Source organism: Dama dama, chromosome 15 (assembly GCF_033118175.1).
Source record: "Dama dama isolate Ldn47 chromosome 15, ASM3311817v1, whole genome shotgun sequence".
NCBI classification, from domain to species: Eukaryota; Metazoa; Chordata; class Mammalia; order Artiodactyla; family Cervidae; genus Dama; species Dama dama.
In genome coordinates, this window is record NC_083695.1 from 55,713,166 (window position 1) to 55,735,082 (window position 21,917).

A 21,917-nucleotide genomic window follows, 5' to 3' on the forward strand; every position below is an offset into this window, starting at 1 on the left:
GCTAAGGTCTTTTTGTCTCATCCAGCTCCTGACTTCTCTGACAGTACTCTGTGCAGCTCCTGACACAGTATTTCTCCATTTCCCTTTACTTTGATTTTTATATCCCAGGAGTCATCTGGCACTTCTTATCACAAAGAACTAAATGATCACCCTCTTTCAAGTTCTGGAAAACTTTCCTGTTAACCACGGATTCTCAGAGAATTTGTAAACATGTTCCCCACCGACTACCTCTTTAATCCCATGTCTAGGCCTTGTGTAAAACAACTTGCTCAATAGAGTTTTATCTGCCTGTCGGCCTGGTTACCTCAATTTAACCTGCTTGAAGACATAAATATTCAACTGTCACATTTATACCAGTTATTCCTAACAGCTAATTAAGTATCATTTTGTTTTATCCAATATACTTCTTGAACACCTGTACTTTAACTGACATAGTAGACGCTGGACATATACTAAAGAAAAAAAATAAGATGATCTCTGCCTTCATGGAGTATAACATCTAGTGGAAGAGGCACCCAAAAAATAAACAAATTGTGTTTTACTGTAATTGTGTGTAGTACAATACATCATGATATTCTTTTATAATATATAAACATGGCAATAATACTGTGTGTTCTGTAAAATTTTGTTGTATTTTGTTCCTATTCATTCTTTACCTAAGTTGCAAGCTTTAGTTTAAAATGTCTGTCCACTGGCTTGCCCATGATCTTTGGGTTTAAAAAGGTCCTAAAACAAAATGGAATTGTGTAATTTTGCTTATTTGTTGGTCCCATATTCATTAAGTGATAGTTAAAGGAAAATTTCTCAAGGTCTTTCCTGCTTCCATAGAATCACTCTTTTCTCAGGCTGGTCAGGAAATTACTGGATTCCTAACAAGAAAATGCCTTTGTAGTATGCCTGACACTCTCTGGCTCTGCTCAACCTCACAAACTGAAAGCGCTTGTCAGTTGTACCAGTAAATCTTCCCTCTCTTACCGCAGGTCCAAGGATCTCATAAAGGAGGCCATCCTTGACAATGACTTTATGAAGAACTTGGAGCTGTCACAGATCCAAGAGATTGTGGATTGTATTACCCAGTGGAGTATGGCAAAGACAGCTGCATCATCAAAGAAGGAGATGTGGGGTCACTGGTGTATGTCATGGAAGGTATGCTTTGCAAACATGTTCCCCTGACTTTCAAATATTCTCTTTTCATCTGATCAGTCTGCACACAGATGGCAATCATTACATGAAACAATTCCATTTTTCTTTTTTTGTGTTGCTGAGAAGCAGTTTGAAAAGAGGAAGAACACTGCTTAGACACAGTTGTTGATCAACTGTTCGAAGTGTCTGTGTTTAGAATTATTAAATATGAGAATCTAGTATTTTTTCAGACATGGGGAAAGGATGATAATGTGAAAGAAAGAATTGTTATTTATTGCACTGAATAAGACCACACACTGTCAGATCATTAAGGAAACTCACAAAACTTCAACAGAAGTTCAAGTCTATTTGGAAGTATTTTTGGTCATATAAATTGTCTTTGGTCATAGAAAGTGTCTTCAACTATGCTTTTACCTCACAGTATATGACTAGCTTTCCTGCTATGTTGCTTGTATAAAAAAAGAGAATACTTTCAGTGTTTCCTATGTGTCTGACAGAGGTGGATCACAAAGGCTGGATGGTATATTAGCTGTCTGATTAATAAGAGTAATAGCTTTTTTCATAAATCCTGTACAAATTAAGACAGAATCAATCTCCCTTGGCGGGGGGGGCAGTGAGGCATGTGCTGTAAAATTTTCTCAATGTGTATTTCTAACTTGAAACTTATAATGGAATGTTTTTCTTTTGGGGGAAGAAAGAAGCCTGAAATCATGACTGAATCAACTGAGAAGAGAGTGAGTTCAGAGAGGTCTGTAAGAGAAGACAGCTGGCTTAGAAAAATCACAATCAATCCATGTGATGGCAGTTAGTGCTTCACCCAAGGCGTTCATGGCAGTGTCCTCTAACTGTCAGCTTTATAGGGCATTTAGGGCAGGGGTGTATTGGGGCAAAACGATTAACTTTTTAGAGTTTCACCCAGCTTATGAAAAAGGAGATACTATTTCTTTCTGGTAGTGTTTCTCCACTGGTGATGATTCTGTCCTCCAGGGACATCTGGTGATGTCTGGAGACATTTGGTTGTCAAAACACGGGCGAGGGTAGGGGTCGGGAGACTCCTGGCATCCAGTAGGTAAAGACCAGGGGGTGCTACTCAGCAGGGCAATGCCCACAACCAAGAATGACCTGTCCTTAGTGCCTATGCTCAGAAACCTTGCTTTCCACCTTCTTTGCAGGACAGTTATGAAGTCTTTGTGGAATAAACTGTGTGGATGTGTAATGTAGAGTATAAAACATTGTAGAATAACAATCAGTATTATTATTTCTATTATATACTTGACTGTAAGAAATGTTCTTTCTACACGTCAATCACCTTTTTCCTTTGAGTCTTTTTTGACATATATCAGGCATTTGATACTCAAGTATTAATTTCTATCATTTTTATTTCTTTGTAGTTTTCAGTTACCATTTTGTGTCAATGGTATCAAGTTTTTTTCCCAAGCCAAAACTACAGAAATGTTCAGCTAGGCTTTCTACTGACAGAAACAAAATACAATAAATAAAAACACAAACAATATACACTTGACAGAGAATTGGAGGAGAAGGAGGTGAAATCACAGGGCAAGTGTGTATTTGGACAGTGAGCACGAAAGATGAGATAAATGGAAGAAATATACAGAGACCAAGTGGAGACTGTTAAGTACACAGGCAAAATGTTAAGAGCTATTTAAAACAAATACATCAAAAAAATTATGTTGCATGGTAGAATGAAACGCACAACTACTAACCAGTACTCACAGTAAACAGAAGCTCTCTCCACCAAGCCTCATGCATTCACCAACATTTACTGGAGCCCCACCACTTGTTTTTTTAAGTTGCACAATACAATGTTGATACACAATATACTGTGTCAAACTACTGTCTATTTAATAACCTACCCACTCATACAACATTTTCTGAGCAAGGTGATACCTGAACCTAAAAGTATACCCCAATATTACATACCCTAAAGTACCCACAGGCAATGGGGCTTTTACCCATAGCTCTTCCTCAAAGAATGAAAACATTTCCAGATTCTCTAAAGAAACCTAGATGTCCACTGACAGATGAATGTACAAAGAAACTGTAGTATATATTTACAATGGAATACTACTCTGTCATAAAAAGGAATGCATTTGAGTCAGTTCTAATGAAGCAGATGAACCTATAGCTTATTATACAGAGTGAAATAAGTCAAAGAGAAAAACAAATATCATGTATTAATGCATGTATATGGAATCTAGAAAGATGGCAATGATGAACCTATTCGCAGGACAGCAATGACAGAGAACAGATTTGTGGTCAAGGGCAGGAGAGAGGAAGGAGAGGGTGAGATGAATGGAGAGAGTAGCAAGGAAGCACATACACTAACGTATGTAAAACAGATAGCCAGTGGAAATTCTCTGTATGACTCAAGGAACTCAAACTGGGGCTCTGTAATAAACAAGAGGTGTGGGAAAGGGTGGGAAGTGGGAGGGAGGTTTAAGAGGGCGGGGACATATGTACATGTTGATGTATGACAGAAATCAAACCAATATTATAAAACAATCATCAATCAATTAAAAATAAAGAAATATGATTATATATATATTTTTAAAAAAAACAACCAAAAATCAGGTCAAGTCAACAAGAGAAAAAAAAGGGGGCGGGGGCAAAAAGATCAAACACTGACAAGTAAGAACACCTCACATCAGATGAATGATAAAAATCTAAAGACGCCAAAATCACCGTCTGCCATTTACCAGGAAGATACACACTAAAGCTTTATTCTGTGTGTATGTGGCGGGGTGGCAGGGGGAGGGATGTTATCACTGTTAACTATTTCCTCACTCACTCCACATTTCCTTTTTGGGTCCAGAGGCTGATAAGGAAATCAGGAAATATCTGAGAAACTCTAGTACTGGGAGATAAGGAGGCAGGTTAAGCAATAATACACCAGAAATTCCATTTGATAGAGTTCTGAGAGGAATTAGTGAGGATAATTACACAGACTGTGAATTTGATGTCTGTCTCTCAACAAGAAAAAAAGATTCTCTGGGCAAAATGTTTTCTATTAGGATGGACATCCAGGATACAGGTAACCAAAGCAATGGCTGAACAGGGCAGCTGAAAAAGATGTTGCAGATGAGCTGACAAAAGTCCCCAAACAAGGAGAACCTTATTGCTCATATGTGTCCTCGGGAGACTGTGCTCAATCTTCCCTGAGCAAGGTACTCCCTACCCAAATGTCCAGATTCCTGACTTTTGCCCCCTGAGTCATACATCCTCTTTATATAAAGACACATCAAAACTAGAGGAAAAACTGTCACATAAGGACATTCTCTGGGTTAAAGGGCAAAAGTATTTACATTCCATTTTCACATCCGTCCTTTCTGAACTTTTTTGGGGGGCCATGCCTTGTGGCATATGGGATCCCAGGTTGTGAACCAGGGTTCAAACTCACTTTATGCTCCCTGTAGTGGAAGCGTGGAGGCTCAACCACGGGGCCGCCAAGGAAGTCCCTCTCTGAACTTTTAGAAGAAACTTGTTTTTCTTAAAAAACTGGTCAGTTCCCATCTTATGGATAATATGAATCTTACAATGTTTCTCACTTTGCTGTGCCCACCAGGAATCCCTGAGCCGAATCTAACAACTGGACTAGATGTAAAGATTCAGTGCTGACACTTAACAAGTCTGAGTGTGTGCTAGGTGGATCCCAAAACAAAATGTCACCAGCCACGTGAATTTTTTCTTCAAGAGAAATGAGAGTCAGGGATGGTCACATGGGTGATGGCATAATGCTGGTTTTCCCCTGGCATGTTAGATGCCTTCTGGACCATATTTTATGACACATGACAGGGAAGAATTTTCCGGACTTGATCAAGAACCACATCCACTAAGAAACTTCTATTCTCATGCAATTATCAGTAACTTTCAAAGTGTGAATTTTCTCAGAGGGTGTGGTCTTTCGAGAGGTCTATACAAATTCTGGTGTCAGGCACTAAGAAATGCAAATAAAAATAAATCTGAGATTATGTGAAATAAACATGCAACAGCAAAAAAACCTAGAGTTTTGGGTTTTTTTTTTTATAGCTGTCTATACATTCTGCTTAAAGTCATAGCTAATTTAATTTGAGAGGCAGGAAAGCAAGACAAGTTTGACCCCAGCATTCAGGCTGTTAAGAGTGAAAGTTGCTCTTTTTCTAGGTTTTTGCTTCTCATCCAACACCAAATGGTTTACAAGTTATGAGTGGTATGAACGTCTTCTGTCTAGTGTTTGTTAGTCACTTAGTTGTGTCCAACTCTTTGCAATCTCGTGGACTGCAGCCCACCAAGCTCCTCTGTGCACAGGATTTTCAAGGCAAGAATACTGGAACAGGTTGCCATTTCCTTCTCCAGGGGATCTTTCCAACCCAGGGATCAAACCCAGGTCTCCTGCACTGTAGGCAGATTCTTTACTGACTGAGCTACAAAGGAAACTGCTGCCTAACTAAAAAGCAAAGATAATGAAGGTAATGACTGCTTCTTTAAAGTAAATCAAGTAATGTACCAAATTAACAAATCACTACATGAAATAATTATACTCTGTGAACTAATTATCATAAATAGAATAACACTGTAATCTGCATGGATTCCTTTTAGTTTTTAAGTAACAGGAAGAGCTTGGCAGAAGCACTTGAGTTAGCTGAGAGTTTTGGCTCATGTCTAACTCATGAGCTTATCCCTTGAATCCAGGGATATCATAAGATAGCAAGCCACATTCTCAGCTGTTCAGTGGTGTCCGACTCTTTTGAGACCCCATGGGTTGTAGCCCACCAGGCTCCTCTGTCCAGGGAATTTTCCAGGCAGGAATGATGGAGCAGGTTTCCATTTCCTTCTCCAGGGGATCTTCCCAACCCAGGGCTCGAATCTGTGCCTCTTGTTCTCCTGCATTGGCAGGTGGGTTCTTCATCACCACACCACCTGAGAAGCCCAGCAAGCCTTGAGGTAATGGCAAAACCCATGCCCTGCTCACTCTAGCCACATGGTTACTTGTTTTTGTTGATTAAATACCAAAAACACCTTTATGGGTTACTGTGATGATCAGTGTCTTGAATGTCTACAACTCACCACGCAATTCATAGTAAAAAGCATAGTAACGAGTTGGTGGGGTCCCCGGGATACCTTAACCAATCTTAGACTAGATTAACCCCTCCCTCACAACACACTAAAGCATGCGGATGGCTAAGTAACCACTCACTGTCACTGACTGGAATTAATTCAGACAAGCCTGACAGCTCTGTTCCTGCTGACAGATGTGCAATGCTTAACCAAGACTCAAGTGACATCTGCTGCTAAACCTGTTTGGGCAGGCTGTACCTGTTTCTGTTACTACATAGTTTAACAAAATATGAAGTAATAAATGAAATCTGAGTTTGAAAAAAAGTGAGCTGTCGTTTTTATAAAACTAAACTGAAAGCTTTAGAAACACCTGAAATATGAAACTAGCTAAAAATGACTGCTGAAAAATTAGGTGTATTGGAGGTAAGACTCTAATGGGAAAATGTAACTTAAAATCTAGACGGATTCAGTACTGAGCTGCTTGGAAAGTCTTCATGTTCTGGCTTTAGAGAAATAAAAACCGGACATCATCGATGGTGCATCTGACTATGGTTTGTGAAGGAAAGACAACATGGAATACGAAACAGAGGGCTGATATCCAAAGAAAACACTCTCGATAGTAAATGAAAGACTAACCAATCCCTTTAGCATTGATATTTCTAAGTTTAATAAAATGTTGATGGTAGGCATGTCATTTAATCATTATCTCTACTCTCAAATGATTAATCATCCAACTATGGATCTTAACTGAACTTGAAAAAACTTTCTCTAAGGAACTAAACCAAGATCTGGACTCTCCCACTCTGTTTTCTTCTTTCCTTGATAAAGAACTTGAGCAAAAATGAAAGGGAGACAGTTGGCCTTGATGAAATCTCTCCCCCTTTTCAGCTGTCAAGTTCTCTGGAGTTTGCACTTTCCTAGGCCCTGGAGAAGGCAATGGCAACCCACTCCAGTACTCTTGCCTGGAAAATCCCATGGATGGAAGAGCCTGGTAGGCTGCAGTCCATGGGGTTGCTAAGAGTAGGATACAACTGAGCGACCTCACTTTCACTTTTCATTTTCACGAATTGGAGAAGGAAATGGCAACCCACAGTGTTCTTGCCTGGAGAATCCTAGGGATGGGGGAGCCTGGTGGGCTGCCGTCTATGGGGTTGCACAGAGTCAGACACGACTGAAGTGACTTAGCAGCAGCAGCAGGCCCTGTAGAGGGGGCTCTAAGGGTAGTCTGTCTGGAGGCCAAGGTTAAACACTGTCTCTTCTCTCTCCTTTGCATTTATAACCCTCTGTATCTCAAATCCAAGTCTGCTCAGCTAGGAGCTGGGCAAAGTAAAGCAAAGTCAATTCACACTACAAAGGTGTTCCTTTTCCCCTGGATGTGGGCATTTCAGAAGATCTATCTATAAGTGGTATCAGATTAAGAGTATACAAAAAGGAACTTAAAACACAGGACTGTGGAGGGGGCAGATATTTTGGAACCAGGGATAGCAAGGCACAGGTTAGTTTCAAAGTAAGTGAGTTATGAATTAGAAAGAACTAGATTTAAACTCCATCTGTGACTTTGGGAAAATTAACATTTCTAAGTCAGTTTCCCTGTATGTAAAGATAAGGACACCACCACCTACTTCATAGGATTAACTGAAATAAATAATTACAAAGTATCTATTACAGTCCAGGCATACAGTAGGTGCTCAATCAATCATGGCTGCTTTTAGTAGTATACTTCCTCACATCAAACCCCACCAACAACCACATCCCCCAAATGGCATTATTTTTCACATCTTGCCTCCCCAAAGAACTCGAAAGATTCTCTTACAATTAGCTGGGTTCCCACAACTCAATGATTGCCTATGCAAGAACTCGGGGGCTCTGTTAATGAAGAAAGCTATATATGGCAAAGTAACATTATGTACAAGATATACACTTGTAAACAATGCACAGTCTTGTGAAAATATGGGGCACTCAAAATGTGAACATCGATTGATTTATTAAATTTACTCAAAAGTAATGTACTGTAAGATCAAAAACAAACCAAACCCCCCAGAAAACAGTTCATCCTCTTTACATCAATACTCCCTCAACCTGTTCTCTTGCAGTGAATCTGATCATCTAAGATATCTGATGTAGTTTCTAGATTTAGAGATTCAAATTGTACACTTTTTGCAAACAGCAGATTATCATCCTTGAGGTGTTGGCTCACTGCACACCTAGATGAGAGCTCACTCAGGATGGGGTGCTCTGTGGGTACCAGGCAGGATACGTGGTCACAGGCAGTGTCTGTTTATACTGTCATTGCCCAATTCTAGAGAAGGATCTTGCAGCTTAAAATAGTACACATGTACAATAAAGCAAGATGAAAGCATTGAAGAGTACAGGAAAGAATAAGTATGGGAGTGACCTGGCCCATAAATGAAAGGCGTCAGCCATGATACAAAACCAAAAGAGAAAGGGGAAAACAAAAGGACACAACCAGCTTTAACTGCACTCCGACAACACTCATGGACACACACAGCTCATCACAGCTCACTTCCCTTCCATGAAAGAGAAAACCAATTTCTAAAAGTTCTGAAGAACAAAGTGCCTGGGTGTACTCAGATGTCTACAACTCTCTGCCTCTATACACATGAGTTACCTTTTCTGGGTAAGCACCCACAACTCTGCATTGCTTTGGTTTTCTCTGTGGAGGACAAACACAAGTTGAGAAAGTTGCCTTTCCCGTTTGCCAAAGATCATAAAGATCCAACAGCTGTTACCTAAGCAATCATTCAGGTTTCAAAGGTATTCAAGATAAATCTGTTATTGCTTCTAAAGAAAGAGCTCTTCCCTTCCACAGAAGTTAATCACTGACTCATAAAGGAGCCGCTAAAGGCAAATGAGTTTGGAGGCCTTCGCAGGGATGATGGTGATGAAATTTACCTCAACAAGTGATGTGGCAGCTGAGAACTGTGATGCTGAATCATTTCACATCTCTTCGGTGTATGACTTGGGAGGATCTTTTCCATGTACCAGATACCTTCAAAAGACTACACACAGAAATAATCTCACATCTGGACCCCGTGTTCTGGTGTACTAACAAATATTTTAGCATATAGTTAATATCATACTGCATTTTTTCTCATTAACAAAAGAGGCAGGCTTGTTGCTTATTCCTCTACTCTCTCTGAGCTTCTTAAAAATGAAAAGCTCTTTGGGCAATAGTAATTACTCACTTGAAATAACAAAAGTAATTGTGTGTATACTTCAAATGGAAATCCCAAAACAGATGATATAAAAATGATCAGATTATTCACACCTCTATCGAAAGTATTTGCAGGGATAATCAGATATTGAAATAATAAATATTGAAATGAAATTATCCTAAGTTTTAAAATTATCAGCTTTTCATTCAAAATAATTTATAAAAGCATTGAATGGCAACTGTAACTTTTACAATTTTTAAATTATTTTAACACTACAGGGTTGTTCAGTCCAAATGGGTTGCCCAACTTTTCTAAGCAACAGGAAGTTAACACTTAGTACCCCAAACTTGTTTGGGATATCACAGCTAAGAACTTTTTGGCACCCCTTCTTAAAGGTGAGATTCTGGTAAGTTCTTGACATGTCTTAGTAGCATGTCTTCTGTGAAAGCAGCATATATTCTCAAACTAAGTCAAGAATCTCCATTACTACTAAGCCACCACATGAAGAAATTAACTAAACAAGTTGAAAAACCACCCAACAGTTCTCTTTTGATATGGCAAGGGATACTGAGGAAGCTTCACAACTGCAGTTTGTGGAACATAAGATAAAAATGTATAATAATAATAATATTCAAGAAAGACAGTACTAAGCTCTAATATAGTGAATTAATTCTAGCCAGGAGTTTATGTGAGCCAAATTATTCAAGAATAAGAAAAGAAATACTACTCATGGATATTAAACTCTTAAAAGTGATAGGGTATGTGAAATGTCCAGAAAAGGCCTGTAGAGACAGAAAGTAAACTAGTGGTCATCTGGGGCTGGGGATGAGAATGGCGAGTAAGTGTAAAAGGGCAAAAGGGGTCTCACTGGACCAATGAAAATGTTACATTAATATAACTGGTTTATGGTGCTGGTTTCTTAACTCAGTACATTTATTAAAATTTTCTGAACTATACACTTAAAAGAGGTGAGTTTTACATTATGTACAGTATGTAAAATATACCTCAATTTTAAGTTTGGTTAGGGACTAGGAAGTAACTAAGTAAGGATGTACCCACATCCTCAGTTGTGAGAATGTTCATCCTAATACTTTCTAACAACCTGAATCTCATAAGAGGAAAGTTAGTTATAGTAATTTCACATAGTAAAATATATGCAGTTACTGTAAGTGGTGTAGGGAAAAGTGGGCAACAATCTAAATGTCCATTAATGAAAGCAGTACACTGGAAGAAATTATTGTACAGTCATCCTCTGAAGTAGTACAATTCATACTAAATTATCAGTCAAAATATATGTGTTAGATTATATACAATACATAGAGAAATATGTCCAGCATATACTAAGTGAAAAACTGCCTTGCAGAACAATATATATGGTAGGACATTAAGAAATGGATGTGAATTATCTATGCCTGTGCTTGTGTTTGCATGTATATTTGGGAAGATAAATAACAAGCTGTTCACGATGCTTCATTAGCCCTTGGAAGCAGAAATGGGGAGAGAGGATTTTCCATCAAAGTTCAAGGAAGAAATCTGGAAGTAAGTGCACCGAAGTGCTGAAAATGGATGTCACCAGACACACAGGATTTATATGTGGTTTTTTTTTTAATGTTCTTTTTAACTATCTTAATTTTCTTATTTAAGAGGAAGGTTGATATAGTAGTAGTCAAGAGATGACCCGGATTTAAATCCTGGCTCCTCTGTTTATGGCTATGAGATCTTGAGCAAATTACTCAACCACTCTGTGCCACAGCTTTTTGTCTCCGTAAACCAAGGATAATAATAGCACCCACACTATAGTTTATGAGGATTAACTAAGTATATGATATACACAAGGCACTTAGAGTACAGTACATAATAAGTGTTACCTGTTAGCACTTAGCATATATATAAATACATTATTAGTTAGGAAAAAAACATGAAAAGAAACTTTATTGTGGGGGGGAAGAAAAGTATAAAATCACATGCACTCATCATGTGTGTGCGTGTGTCCTCAGTCTCTTCAGCTGTGTCCAACTCTTTGCAATATGGACTACAGCCCGCCAGGCTCCTGTATACACTGCTATATTTAAAATGGATAGCCAACAAAGACCTACTGTATAGTTCACGGAACTCTGCTCAATGTTATATGCCAACCTAGAAAGGAGGGAGTTTAGTTGAGAATGGATACATGTATTATGTACAGCTGAGTTCTTTCACTGTTTACCTGAAACTACCACAACATTGCTAATCAGCTATATGCTAGCACAAAATGTTTTTGGGGTAAAAAAAAAAAAAATCCCATGCACTGAGTTTTTGTTCCACTGCCACAAGTATTTCAATATGAGTATGTGAGCAGGATGTAGCAGGCACTAATCGAAGTCTGGACCGTCATCAGAGCCTGTCTTATGACCAACAATGATGTAATCAACCTCCCCGTGAGCCACACGGAGGCCAGAGGCTACCTGGGTGGGAAGCTCCCAAGTGCCCTGGCTCAATGTGTTGTGACCAGTTTTTAATGCGGCTGCCGCCAAGGCAACTTTGCTGTCTCACAGTGGCGATAATTAGCCTATGTGACCAGACCCAGTGGCAGAGGACTCCAGAAACACAAATGCCCCAATATAAATACTTCTGCCTATAATTGACCTCAGTGGGACTCATAGCTTCATCTCGAGACGTACAACACAAACCAGGGTCAATTATCTGACACTTGAGCCAGCAATGGGAAAAATCATTAACTATCACATTGTAATAACAGAACACATCTCTGCTTTCCTGAAAAACAGCAAGTTCTCAACTAGCCCCATTTCCCATACCTGATGCTCTAAGAGGTCCACTTAGTGTCAGCAGACCCAGACCGTTATTGGCAGCTGCTCTCTCCACCTGCACAATACCAGAAACCTCCTTAGAGGAAGGATATGTATTTGTCCAGTGATGACTATCTACCAAATTCATCTGCTGCTGCTGCTGAGTCGCTGCAGTCGTGTCCAACTCTGCGCGACCCCAAACACGGCAGCCCACCAGGCTCCCCCGTCCCTGGGATTCTCCAGGCAAGAACACTGGAGTGGGTTGCCATTTCCTTCTCCAGTGCATGAAAGTGAAAACTGAAAGAGAAGCCGCTCAGTCGTGTCCAACTCTTAGCGACCCCATGGACCGTAGCCTACCAGGTTCCTCCATCCATGGGAGTTCAAAACTCTTTGAGGGAGGTCTTTTAACCTCCGCTTTTACAAATTAAAAAAACAGAGGCTTGGAGAGAGTGTGTTCCCTATTTGGGAACAGCCCTGAGGGGCAACACAAGAATCAAATGCAGAAATTTCTATTTTCAAAGCCTCTGCCTTCCCACTCACTGTACGTCTCACTAGTTTCATCCTCAAGGGGGTCACATTTTTTATTTCAACTGCAAAGCATTCCTCCAAAAGGTGTATAACCACCAAGACTTTACACCAGTTAATAAAAAATATCCCACAAAAGTCCTGCATTTTCTCAAAGCATTTTTTTATTTTTACAATGGTAACTGTTGATATTAATATTGTGTTTTTCATTTGCTTACTTTCTCTAAGGCCCACTTGATGCCTTTTGACAAGGCACCAAGTTGTCACCTGCCAACCCATCCTCACTGAGGAGAACAAACCACAGACATCCCTGATTTCACAAACTCATTTTTCAAAGTAGAGTCCATTCATCTTATTCATTTATCCTCCTGTATAAAATGTCAAAGACAAATTTACAAAAGAATTTCTGTCAGCCTTATTTAGTCAACTTGATTAATAAGCTAAAGCTGGGGATACAAAGCGGATTACAGTGGTACAGAACTATTGTGCCCAAGAAATCATTTGTGAGCTTCCCTTTGTCACAACTAGGAATTTTTTAACATCTCCATTTGTCTTTCATTTTGATATCCTGTTTAGAAAAGAAAAGTGCCATTATCAAACTACAAAAAATTTTATCTGGTTAAGACCAATTAATGACATCATCACTTATTTCAGCAGTCTGCACTGAAAGGAAGGCTTAATAAGCACCATGATCATCCAAAACAACAATGGCTAGTTCTCTAAATGTTCTGATGTCCAATTATTTTTGCACTGAATATCACTGAACAGTTGCAGAAGTCAAAGCTTAGCATTAGCTTTCTCAAAAATAAATCCATCTTCCTACTGTAAGGCTCTTATTTCAGTAAATTCAGCTTAACAGAATCAACTGCCGTCATGGAACAATGAAGAGTAAACAAACCCATTAGACATCTCATCTTAGGTCAAATGGCTTGAAGAAAAGGCCAGGATCCTACTGGAAATTAAGACTTATTGATATTTTTCAGGGAGTAGCACTGTAGGTCAAACCAAGAAAATACTGTACCATAATACTGCCCTTTACAGGATACCATTAAAAGGCTTTCTGTATGTGTGAAAGTATGAAGTGTATATTATATATATATTATATAAAGTTTCAAGAGATCCTTAAAATCTTCTCTGGAGATATTTAATTAAATAAAAAACTAGTGAAATAAACATTTTCCTTGGGTATAGGCTGAGTCTTAATTTATATTATATATATAAAACGAGCCTTTATACACTCAATTCTTGTTAACCAAAATCTTACATTTTAAACGTTCAAATGAGAAGTCTGTTCTTTGAAGAAATTTGGAGAGGTATCCATTCTTGATCTCTTCATGATTTTAAAAGTAGATTAAAAAATATTGTTTTGGTAACACTCTACTCACAAGAGAGTAGATATGATTCTGACTGGCCAATGGACAGGTAACCATGTGAACACAAAGAAAGAAGAGGTTCGTTCCGGTGAACTTGGAGCCAGTTCACTATTTTCATATTAAATAGTCTCTAAAATTTATCACGAGATAAATAATATATCATTATCTTAGGATCAACTCCGCTGTCTAGAAGCTAAACCTCTTCAAGGGGTTACAATGGCAGGAAATGAAGTGCTCTGGCCACTAGGCCTACACATAGGTCAGGCATGCACACATCAAGTTGACTAGAGCATTCTAAAGTCAATCCTTTGCTTAAGCTCATTATTCCTGCTCATCTCTTACTAGAGTTTCCTGCTACTCCTGGTCTCCATCCATAAATTCAACACACAGTGTTTCACTTCAGGGATTGTGCTAGGTGCTGAGATACAGAAGTGAGAATTACCCATGGTGTCTGGCCACCAGGAATGATCTCATCAAGTGGCTAAATTTGGCATTTATAGATAAGGCTGTTCATTAGCTCACCTGCTCTTAAGAAACCCAATAAATTACTGAGGACCTAGGCAAATTCGGAGGTTGAAAGGACACCAATATCCATTACTCCTTCTGATTGGTCTTGGTGTGTCAGATGGCATGGAGTTTCCAGGGCTAAGAAGACACACTCTCCCAAACCACAACTACTAGTACTTAAACATAGGACAAAGTATGGCCAACTTTTCTAAATTTCTACCCTTCTTTCATTTCTTTAAAAAAAAATGTTTTATATTTCTTACAGCAACGAAGTTTTTAATGAACACTGAAAGACAGGATAGAACAGGAGAAAAAATATTTGCAACACATATATAAAAGGACTAATTTCCCTAATTTAAAATGAGCTCATATAAATCAATTTGACAAAAATAAAGAACTCTATAGGGAAGAAGAGGAAAAAGAGGAGGGGGAAAAGGAAGAAGATAGTACAACATAAGCCATAAGAGCAGACAATTTACAGAAAGAAATTCAAATGCTCAACAAACCTATGGGAAGATATTAAACCTGTAATTAAAGATAAGCAAGTGAATACAAAGATAACACTTTTAACTTATCAGATTGGCAAAACTGTTAAAGTCTGGTGATTTACAGGGGCTGGGAGCAGAAGATTGAGAAGGATACAACCTTGGTAAAAGAAAACAAATCTCTGTAGCCTTTCTGGAGTACAATTTGGTAATGTTTATCAAGTTAAATACCAGGCCACTTCATTTGTCTCCTAAGAAACTTGCATGCAGGTCAAGAAGCAACAATTAGAACTGAACATGGAACAAGGGACTTGCTCAAAATTGGGAAAGGAGTACATCAAGGCTGTATGTTGTCATCCTGCTTATTTAACTTATATGCAGAGTACATCAAGCAAAATGCTAGGCTGTATGGATTACAAGCTGGAATCAAGACTGCCAGGAGAAATATCAACCTCAGATATATAGATGATACCACTCTAATGGCAGAAAGTGAAGAGGAACTAAAGAGCCTCTTGATGAAGGTGAAAGAAGAGAGCCAAAGATCTGGCTTAAAACTCAACATTCAAAAAACTAAGATCATGGCATCCTGTCCCATCATTTCATGGCAAATAAAAGGGGACTAAATGGAAACCATGACAGATTTTATTTTCTTGGGCTCCAAAATCACTGCGGACCGCGACTGCTGCTGCTGCTGCTGCTAAGCCACTTCAGTCGTGTCCAACTCTCTGCGACCCCAAACACGGCAGCCCACCAGGCTCCCCCATCCCTGGTATTCTCCAGGCAAGAACGCTGGAATGGGCTGCCATTTCCTTCTCCAATGCGTGAAAGTGAAAAGTGAAAGTGAAGTCGCTCAGTCGTGTCCGACTGTTAGCGACCCCATGGACTGTAGCCTACCAGGCTCCTCCATCCATGGGATTTTCCAGGCAAGAGTACTGGAGCGGGGTGCCATTGTGACTGCACCCATGAAATTAAAAGACAATTGCTTGGAAGGAAAGCTATGACAAACCTAGACAGTGTATTAAAAAGCACAGACATCACTGCCAACAAAGGTCCATATAGTCAAAGCTATGATTTTTCCAATAGTTATGTAGGGATGTGAGCCTTTAAACTATAAAGGCTGAGTGCTGAAGAATTGATCCTTTTGAACTCTGGTGCTTGAGAAGACTCTTGAGAGTACCTTGGATAGTGAAAGTGAAAGTCACTCAGTTGTGTCTAACTCTTTGCAACCCCATGAACTATACAGTCCGTGGAATTCTCCAGGCCAGAATACTGGAGAGGGTAGCTATTCCCTTCTCCAAGGGATCTTCCCAGCCCAGAGATCGAACCAAGGTCTTCCACACTTCAGGCAGATTCTTTACCAGCTGAGCCACCAGGAAAGTCCAAGAATACTGGAGTGGGTAACCTATCGCTTCTCCAGCAGATCTCCTCAACCCAGGAATCAAACCGGGGTCTGCTGCACTGCAGGCAGATTCTTTACCAGCTGAGCTACCAGGAAAGTCCTTACAGCAAGGAGATCAAACCAGTCAATCCGAAAGGAAATCAACCCTGAATATTCATTGGAAAGAATGATGCGGAAGCTGAAGATAAAATACTTAGGCCACCTGATATGAAGAGCTAAGTCACTGGAAAAGACCCTGATTCTGGGAAAGATTGAGGGCAGGAGGAGACAGGGGTGACAGAGGATGAGATGGGTAGACAGCATCACCAACTCAATGGACGTGAATCTGAGCAAACTCTGGGAAATAGTGAAGGAAAGGGAAGCCTGGCGTGCTGCAGTCCACGGGATCCCCAAAAGTTGCACACAACTAAGTGACTGAATAATAACAAAGTTAAAAATGCACTTATTCTCTGACAGCAATCTCACTATTAGGAATGTAACCTACTGATATATCAGCAGGATGTTTACTTACAAAAAGGCAAACTACAGTAACTCCACTAGGTAACCACAACTCCTCCCCACAAATACCTGGCAGTTACTAAACTAGCTAGAATTAAGACATAGGTAAAGTCAGTTACTACACACCCATAATGTGGAGAAATAATGAAATCTTAACCATATCATATTAAAGTGAATAAGGAAGATATATGTATGTTGATGGGAAAGAGCTCTAAACACACATACACACAGGAAAAAAATACCAAAAATAGTACAGAAAATGTGTAATTGAATCCTTTTATGAAAAAAATGTGAAAAGCAGAGAGACAGGTAGATATATGCCAAAAACATTTTTCCCCTGGAAGAAGTCACAAGAAACTTAACAGTTACATTTGCAGAAAGGCTTTTCCTTCTCTTTTTGTATCTTTTGGTACCATTTGCATGCTAACCACATACATGCACTGTTTTTTATTTATTTTCAACATCAACATGGGTTACCTAAATGTAAGATTATGGGCAGTTATCTCTCTATACATTGTTTTTCCATAAAATCTAATTTTTTAAAAATTTAAAGTCTGAACCTCTGAAAATATATTTAATGAGCTAAAGGTTTTTTTTAGGAGAGTTCTGAGGGAGAAAAACACACCAAAATAAAAAGTTAAGTAGAGAAAATGAAAGCAGCACAGAGAGATCAAGTATCAACTTGGGTTCAAGGTCAAGGCTGAGCATTTGTCCCTTTCAAATGTTTTAAACAAAATGATAAATTAGGCATTGCATGGTGTTAGGGAGCAAGAGACTGCCATGAAATGTAGTAGTTCAAAGCTATGGAACGCAGGAAACAACGTGGAGGGAAAAACTTTAAAAAGCTTTTCTGGAAGGTCTATTCTTCCAAATTCACAAGAAAACAGTAAAGAAATGCACTAGCAAACCAAATAAAAAATCCAGTACAGACAAATAAAACCATAATCCCATATTATATTGTGACATCCTTTGGCAAATATTTATAAAGCCTCAGAGATAAATCTCAAATTGAATTATTTCACATGTTATTATAATTCAGAGGATGAGATGGTTAGATAGCACCACTGACTCAGTGGACATGAAACTAAGCAAAGTCCGGGAGATAGCAGAGGACAGAGGAGCCTGGCGTGCTGCAGTCCACGGGGCCGCAAACATGACTTAGCGACTGAACAACAATTATAATTCTAGGCTGCACCAAACATCTTCACAGGCATTAAACAAAAAGCATAGGATGTCATCTGGCTGGATGACATTTCATAAATGGCACCAACTCTTGACTATCCATGTATTTATCCGAGGTTTAAGAGGCAAACAATAAAAAAGAAAAGGAAAGAAACAATCTTCAGCACCCTTAGTGGTAAGTCACTATATGGATAACATAGGTAATCAAACCATATAGTGTTCAAAGCCTGAGGACATTAACTACTGCCCAGGCAGCACGGGGCTGCCAAGGAGCACAACGGACCCAGGAAGCACAGGGCCTTCCTCCCAGCAGTGCCCTTCTGGCATCTTCTACCAACAGTGGTTAACAACATCATGCAAGTGAGCTAGTGAAAAAATATTCCAGGGGTTCAGGTCCATTTTTGCAGACCAGTAAAGTGTGAGCTTGTGACTGACACGCAGTAAACTGATAACTGGCATAAGGAGGGGCAAAAGCCCACCCTTTTCTCAGAACTTTTATTTTTCTTTCATTCAATCAGCAATTTACATTCTGCAATTCTGTCCCTGTTTGCATGGCCTTAAACTTACCTATATTCTCTCATCCTCAGTTGCTCACTTCTAAAAAAATATATATATATATATATATATATATATAATTTTGCTACCTATAATATAGCGCTGTGAGGATTAAGTTAAGCTAGCATAGGCGAAATACAAATCCAGCACCCAGCCCACAGTACCTGACATGCCTTTAGTTATCCACACCTGGCACTCTGACACATGGAGAACCTGAGCCCTAATCTGCCGAGTACTCCAGGCTCCAAAGATCAGGAGATCTGTTCAGAAAACAAATATAACAAAAAAGGAGACAAGAAAAATCCGACATATCTATTTCTCACTTTTCAAGTTATTCTCCCAACAAAACTCTAAGTAACAGTCATAGAAGGGCAGAAAGTAAGAAGCTCTATGATTTGTTGATTGTATTAAAACTGTTTCCCCGTTTAGGTGAACATTACTTTGGGGGGAAAAAAAGCGTGGTTCTCCCTAGAGGATCTCCTGGTTAGATTAGACCCGTGTAATTAATTGTAAGCTTAAATTCCATGTCGTGAAAAAAGGGACTTTTTTTGGAGTATGAGGGGAAGAAGAAAAAGAACAGTAGGGAGAGGCACTCTCTTGTGGGTCAAGAAGTGCCATCACCCTGTCCCACTCCATCCCTTTCTCACATAAACGTGGCCACCAAATCCCACCGATTCTACTCCACAGATTTCTCCTAAATGGAATATGTCCCCTCCTGCTTGGAACCACTGTCGCTGCCTACACCCTGGCCTTCAGAGGGGGTCATGTGGGTTATTACAATCCAGGGAGATGCAAGATCCTCCCTGTCATCGGAGTTTCTCAGCTTAAAAACAAAATTGTATAATGTTATTTAATCACCCCGTGACACCACCATCATCCTACAGGAGACCACTCTACCTACCTCTGCATTTTGGTCTGCCTCAGTGGCTCAAGGAACACCAAAGTGCCAGGCTGTTTGAGGGCTCCAAGCCTTCACAGGGCCTCTGAACCTGGCCTCAGATGTCTCGTGTGGGTCCCCTCCTGTTCCCAGCAAGTCCTGCTCCTCTAAGGCCCCTGGAAGAGACCCCCTTGGATACAGGATTAGTTCCACTGAAATGGACCCAACGTTCAAGGTCTTGAACCCCTCTAGGGCAGACACCAACTCGTACATACTCTTCTCTGAACATCTAGCCATTACATGGAAGCAGCAGCAAGTTTATTCATGACTGGGAATAATAATATCGACCTTACACCACAGCTGTGAAGGAAAGAGATAAGGCCCAACCACGGTGCACAGCTGTAAGTAAACTAATACTGCTACACGGCATAGTGTGGATAATGAAATGTAGGTTTAGATCAGCACTCTCCACAGTGATTTCGTGTTATGAAAAACAGCCAAATGCTTTAAATTATGATTCCTAACCACATGCCCATTCACCTGGTGAACAGATATTTATCAGATACTTACTTTATGCTAGGTGCAAATTTACTGTTATCATAAAACATCACGTGAGTCAGGACAGTAGTGGGCTCAGTGGAGAAAATCTCTTGAGATTAGAATAAATTTTAAAATATTGGGAGAAAAAGTCAAAGCTGACAGCATACCAAGAATTGATTTCTCTTCTATAATACCAGAAATTACATTTCTATATAATCGGTGTCTAGTATTTTTAGTTGCCGGGGGATGTTCTTTTCAGAGGCCTCCACTTTTCCCTAGTTGAGGCCAAAATGACAAACTGCAGGGATTCTGAGAAGCTAGCCCTTGTGATAAGTAGGCTCATCCAGACATTTATTTATGAGACCCTAATGAACTCCCTAGAATGTTCCTACCCTGGTTCCCTGTCTCCAGGCCCTCCCCTCTCCTGCTCTTCTTCTTACTCATGTTACTATAGTCCTAGGTTCCTCATCCTTCCTACCCTCTAGGAGAGGGCACTGGCAGCTGCAAACATATTCTTTAAAAAAAAAGAAAAGAAAGAAAGAAAAGAAGAAACATATCTTCCAGAGAATGTACTTTAGTAAGTTGTGAACCAATCTGTTAAAAACCTAAACATGTACCCACTATGCGCCAGGGGCCCGAAATACCTAGGTGCTTGCAACACAGTCCCTGCCGCCCAGAACTTCCAGTTCGCCTCAAGAGAGAAACACAGAAAGCAACCCGGGAAGTGCCGTTCAGAAAGCTGCACGATTGTGCATGCCTGCCGGGGGCCACCTGAGGAGGTCACCTTATACGTAACAGCTGTCTCTATCAACAGATACCAGTTGTGTCGGTCCTGGGCTAACAGATCCATCCCTTCTGGTCCCCAACTCTGCTGTGCAGTCACAGGGAATCAACCTGCTGGATTCAACCAACAGGAGGCAGTGGCAGAAGACTGGAGGGCAGAGCGGACAGCAAAGCGGAAGGCTTCTCACCTTTCTATCTGCTGATATCTGCTGATATCTTGGGTTCTCCTCTGGGGTTTGGCTCTTATCTGCCCCTGGGCTGCAGTAACAGCTCCCACCACTAGTCCCTCCAGCCCGAGGATAGTAGTGACTTCCGGCTGCGGCTAATCTCTAGGGTTCTTCCTTGCACTTCTGCTGTAGCATCACCTATGGAGGAACTTCACTAAATACCCGCAACCGTAAACAAAACGGCTTCTGTTTTCCTCCTTAGTCCCCCACGAACCAGTTGCATTATAATGTGCCGATAATTCACCTCAACTCAAAAGCAGTCATGTTCTGCTGGAATTCAAAATTGAAACTGGAGGAAAACTATGATTTTCGATAATATATCTTCATGTGGCCTAAAAGACTCAACTGCTAGACCCTAGAAATGTTTTAGTTTATATAGGAAGTCCTTGGAGATGGAACCAGTACATACGAAAATGGATCCAGTCCTTTCTTATGGCTGAATCATCTTCCTGGGGTGAATTGATGACAATGTTCTGTATCTGCTCCATCCCACGATGGCAGCCACCAGGCATGCAGCTCCTGAGTACCTGGATGTGGTTAGCATGACTAAGAACAGAATGTTTCATTTAATTGTATTTAAATATCCACAAGTGACCAGGGGCTACAGTGTTGGCTAGCAGAGGTCTAGCATATGGTCATCTCTATGGTGGGGAAGGATTCCTGCTGTGGGTGCTTTTGTGGACTTTGGTGGGGAACAGGTGGCACAGAGAGAAGCACAGTAACTGTAGAACTATCAGCCCTTTTGTTCATTCTATTCACAGTAAAAAATCTAACCGCCTCTGGCCTACCTTATCCCCAACCACAGG

At 40.1% G+C, this 21,917-nt stretch overlaps 1 protein-coding gene across 15 annotated transcripts in view; it reads right to left on the minus strand.

Moving 5' to 3' along the window:
- The window catches only part of SGMS1 (sphingomyelin synthase 1), a 331,989-nt gene that overhangs the window by 83,551 nt on the left and 226,521 nt on the right, over positions 1–21,917 (minus strand). Inside the window, exon 1 of one of the 15 annotated variants that reach the window (XM_061162101.1) lies at positions 18,849–18,867. The exons of the other annotated variants lie outside the window; for them this stretch is intronic. The gene's annotated coding sequence lies outside the window, so the exon portion shown is untranslated. Of the gene's footprint in view, positions 1–18,848; positions 18,868–21,917 lie in introns of those variants that run through there. 15 annotated transcript variants of the gene reach the window in all.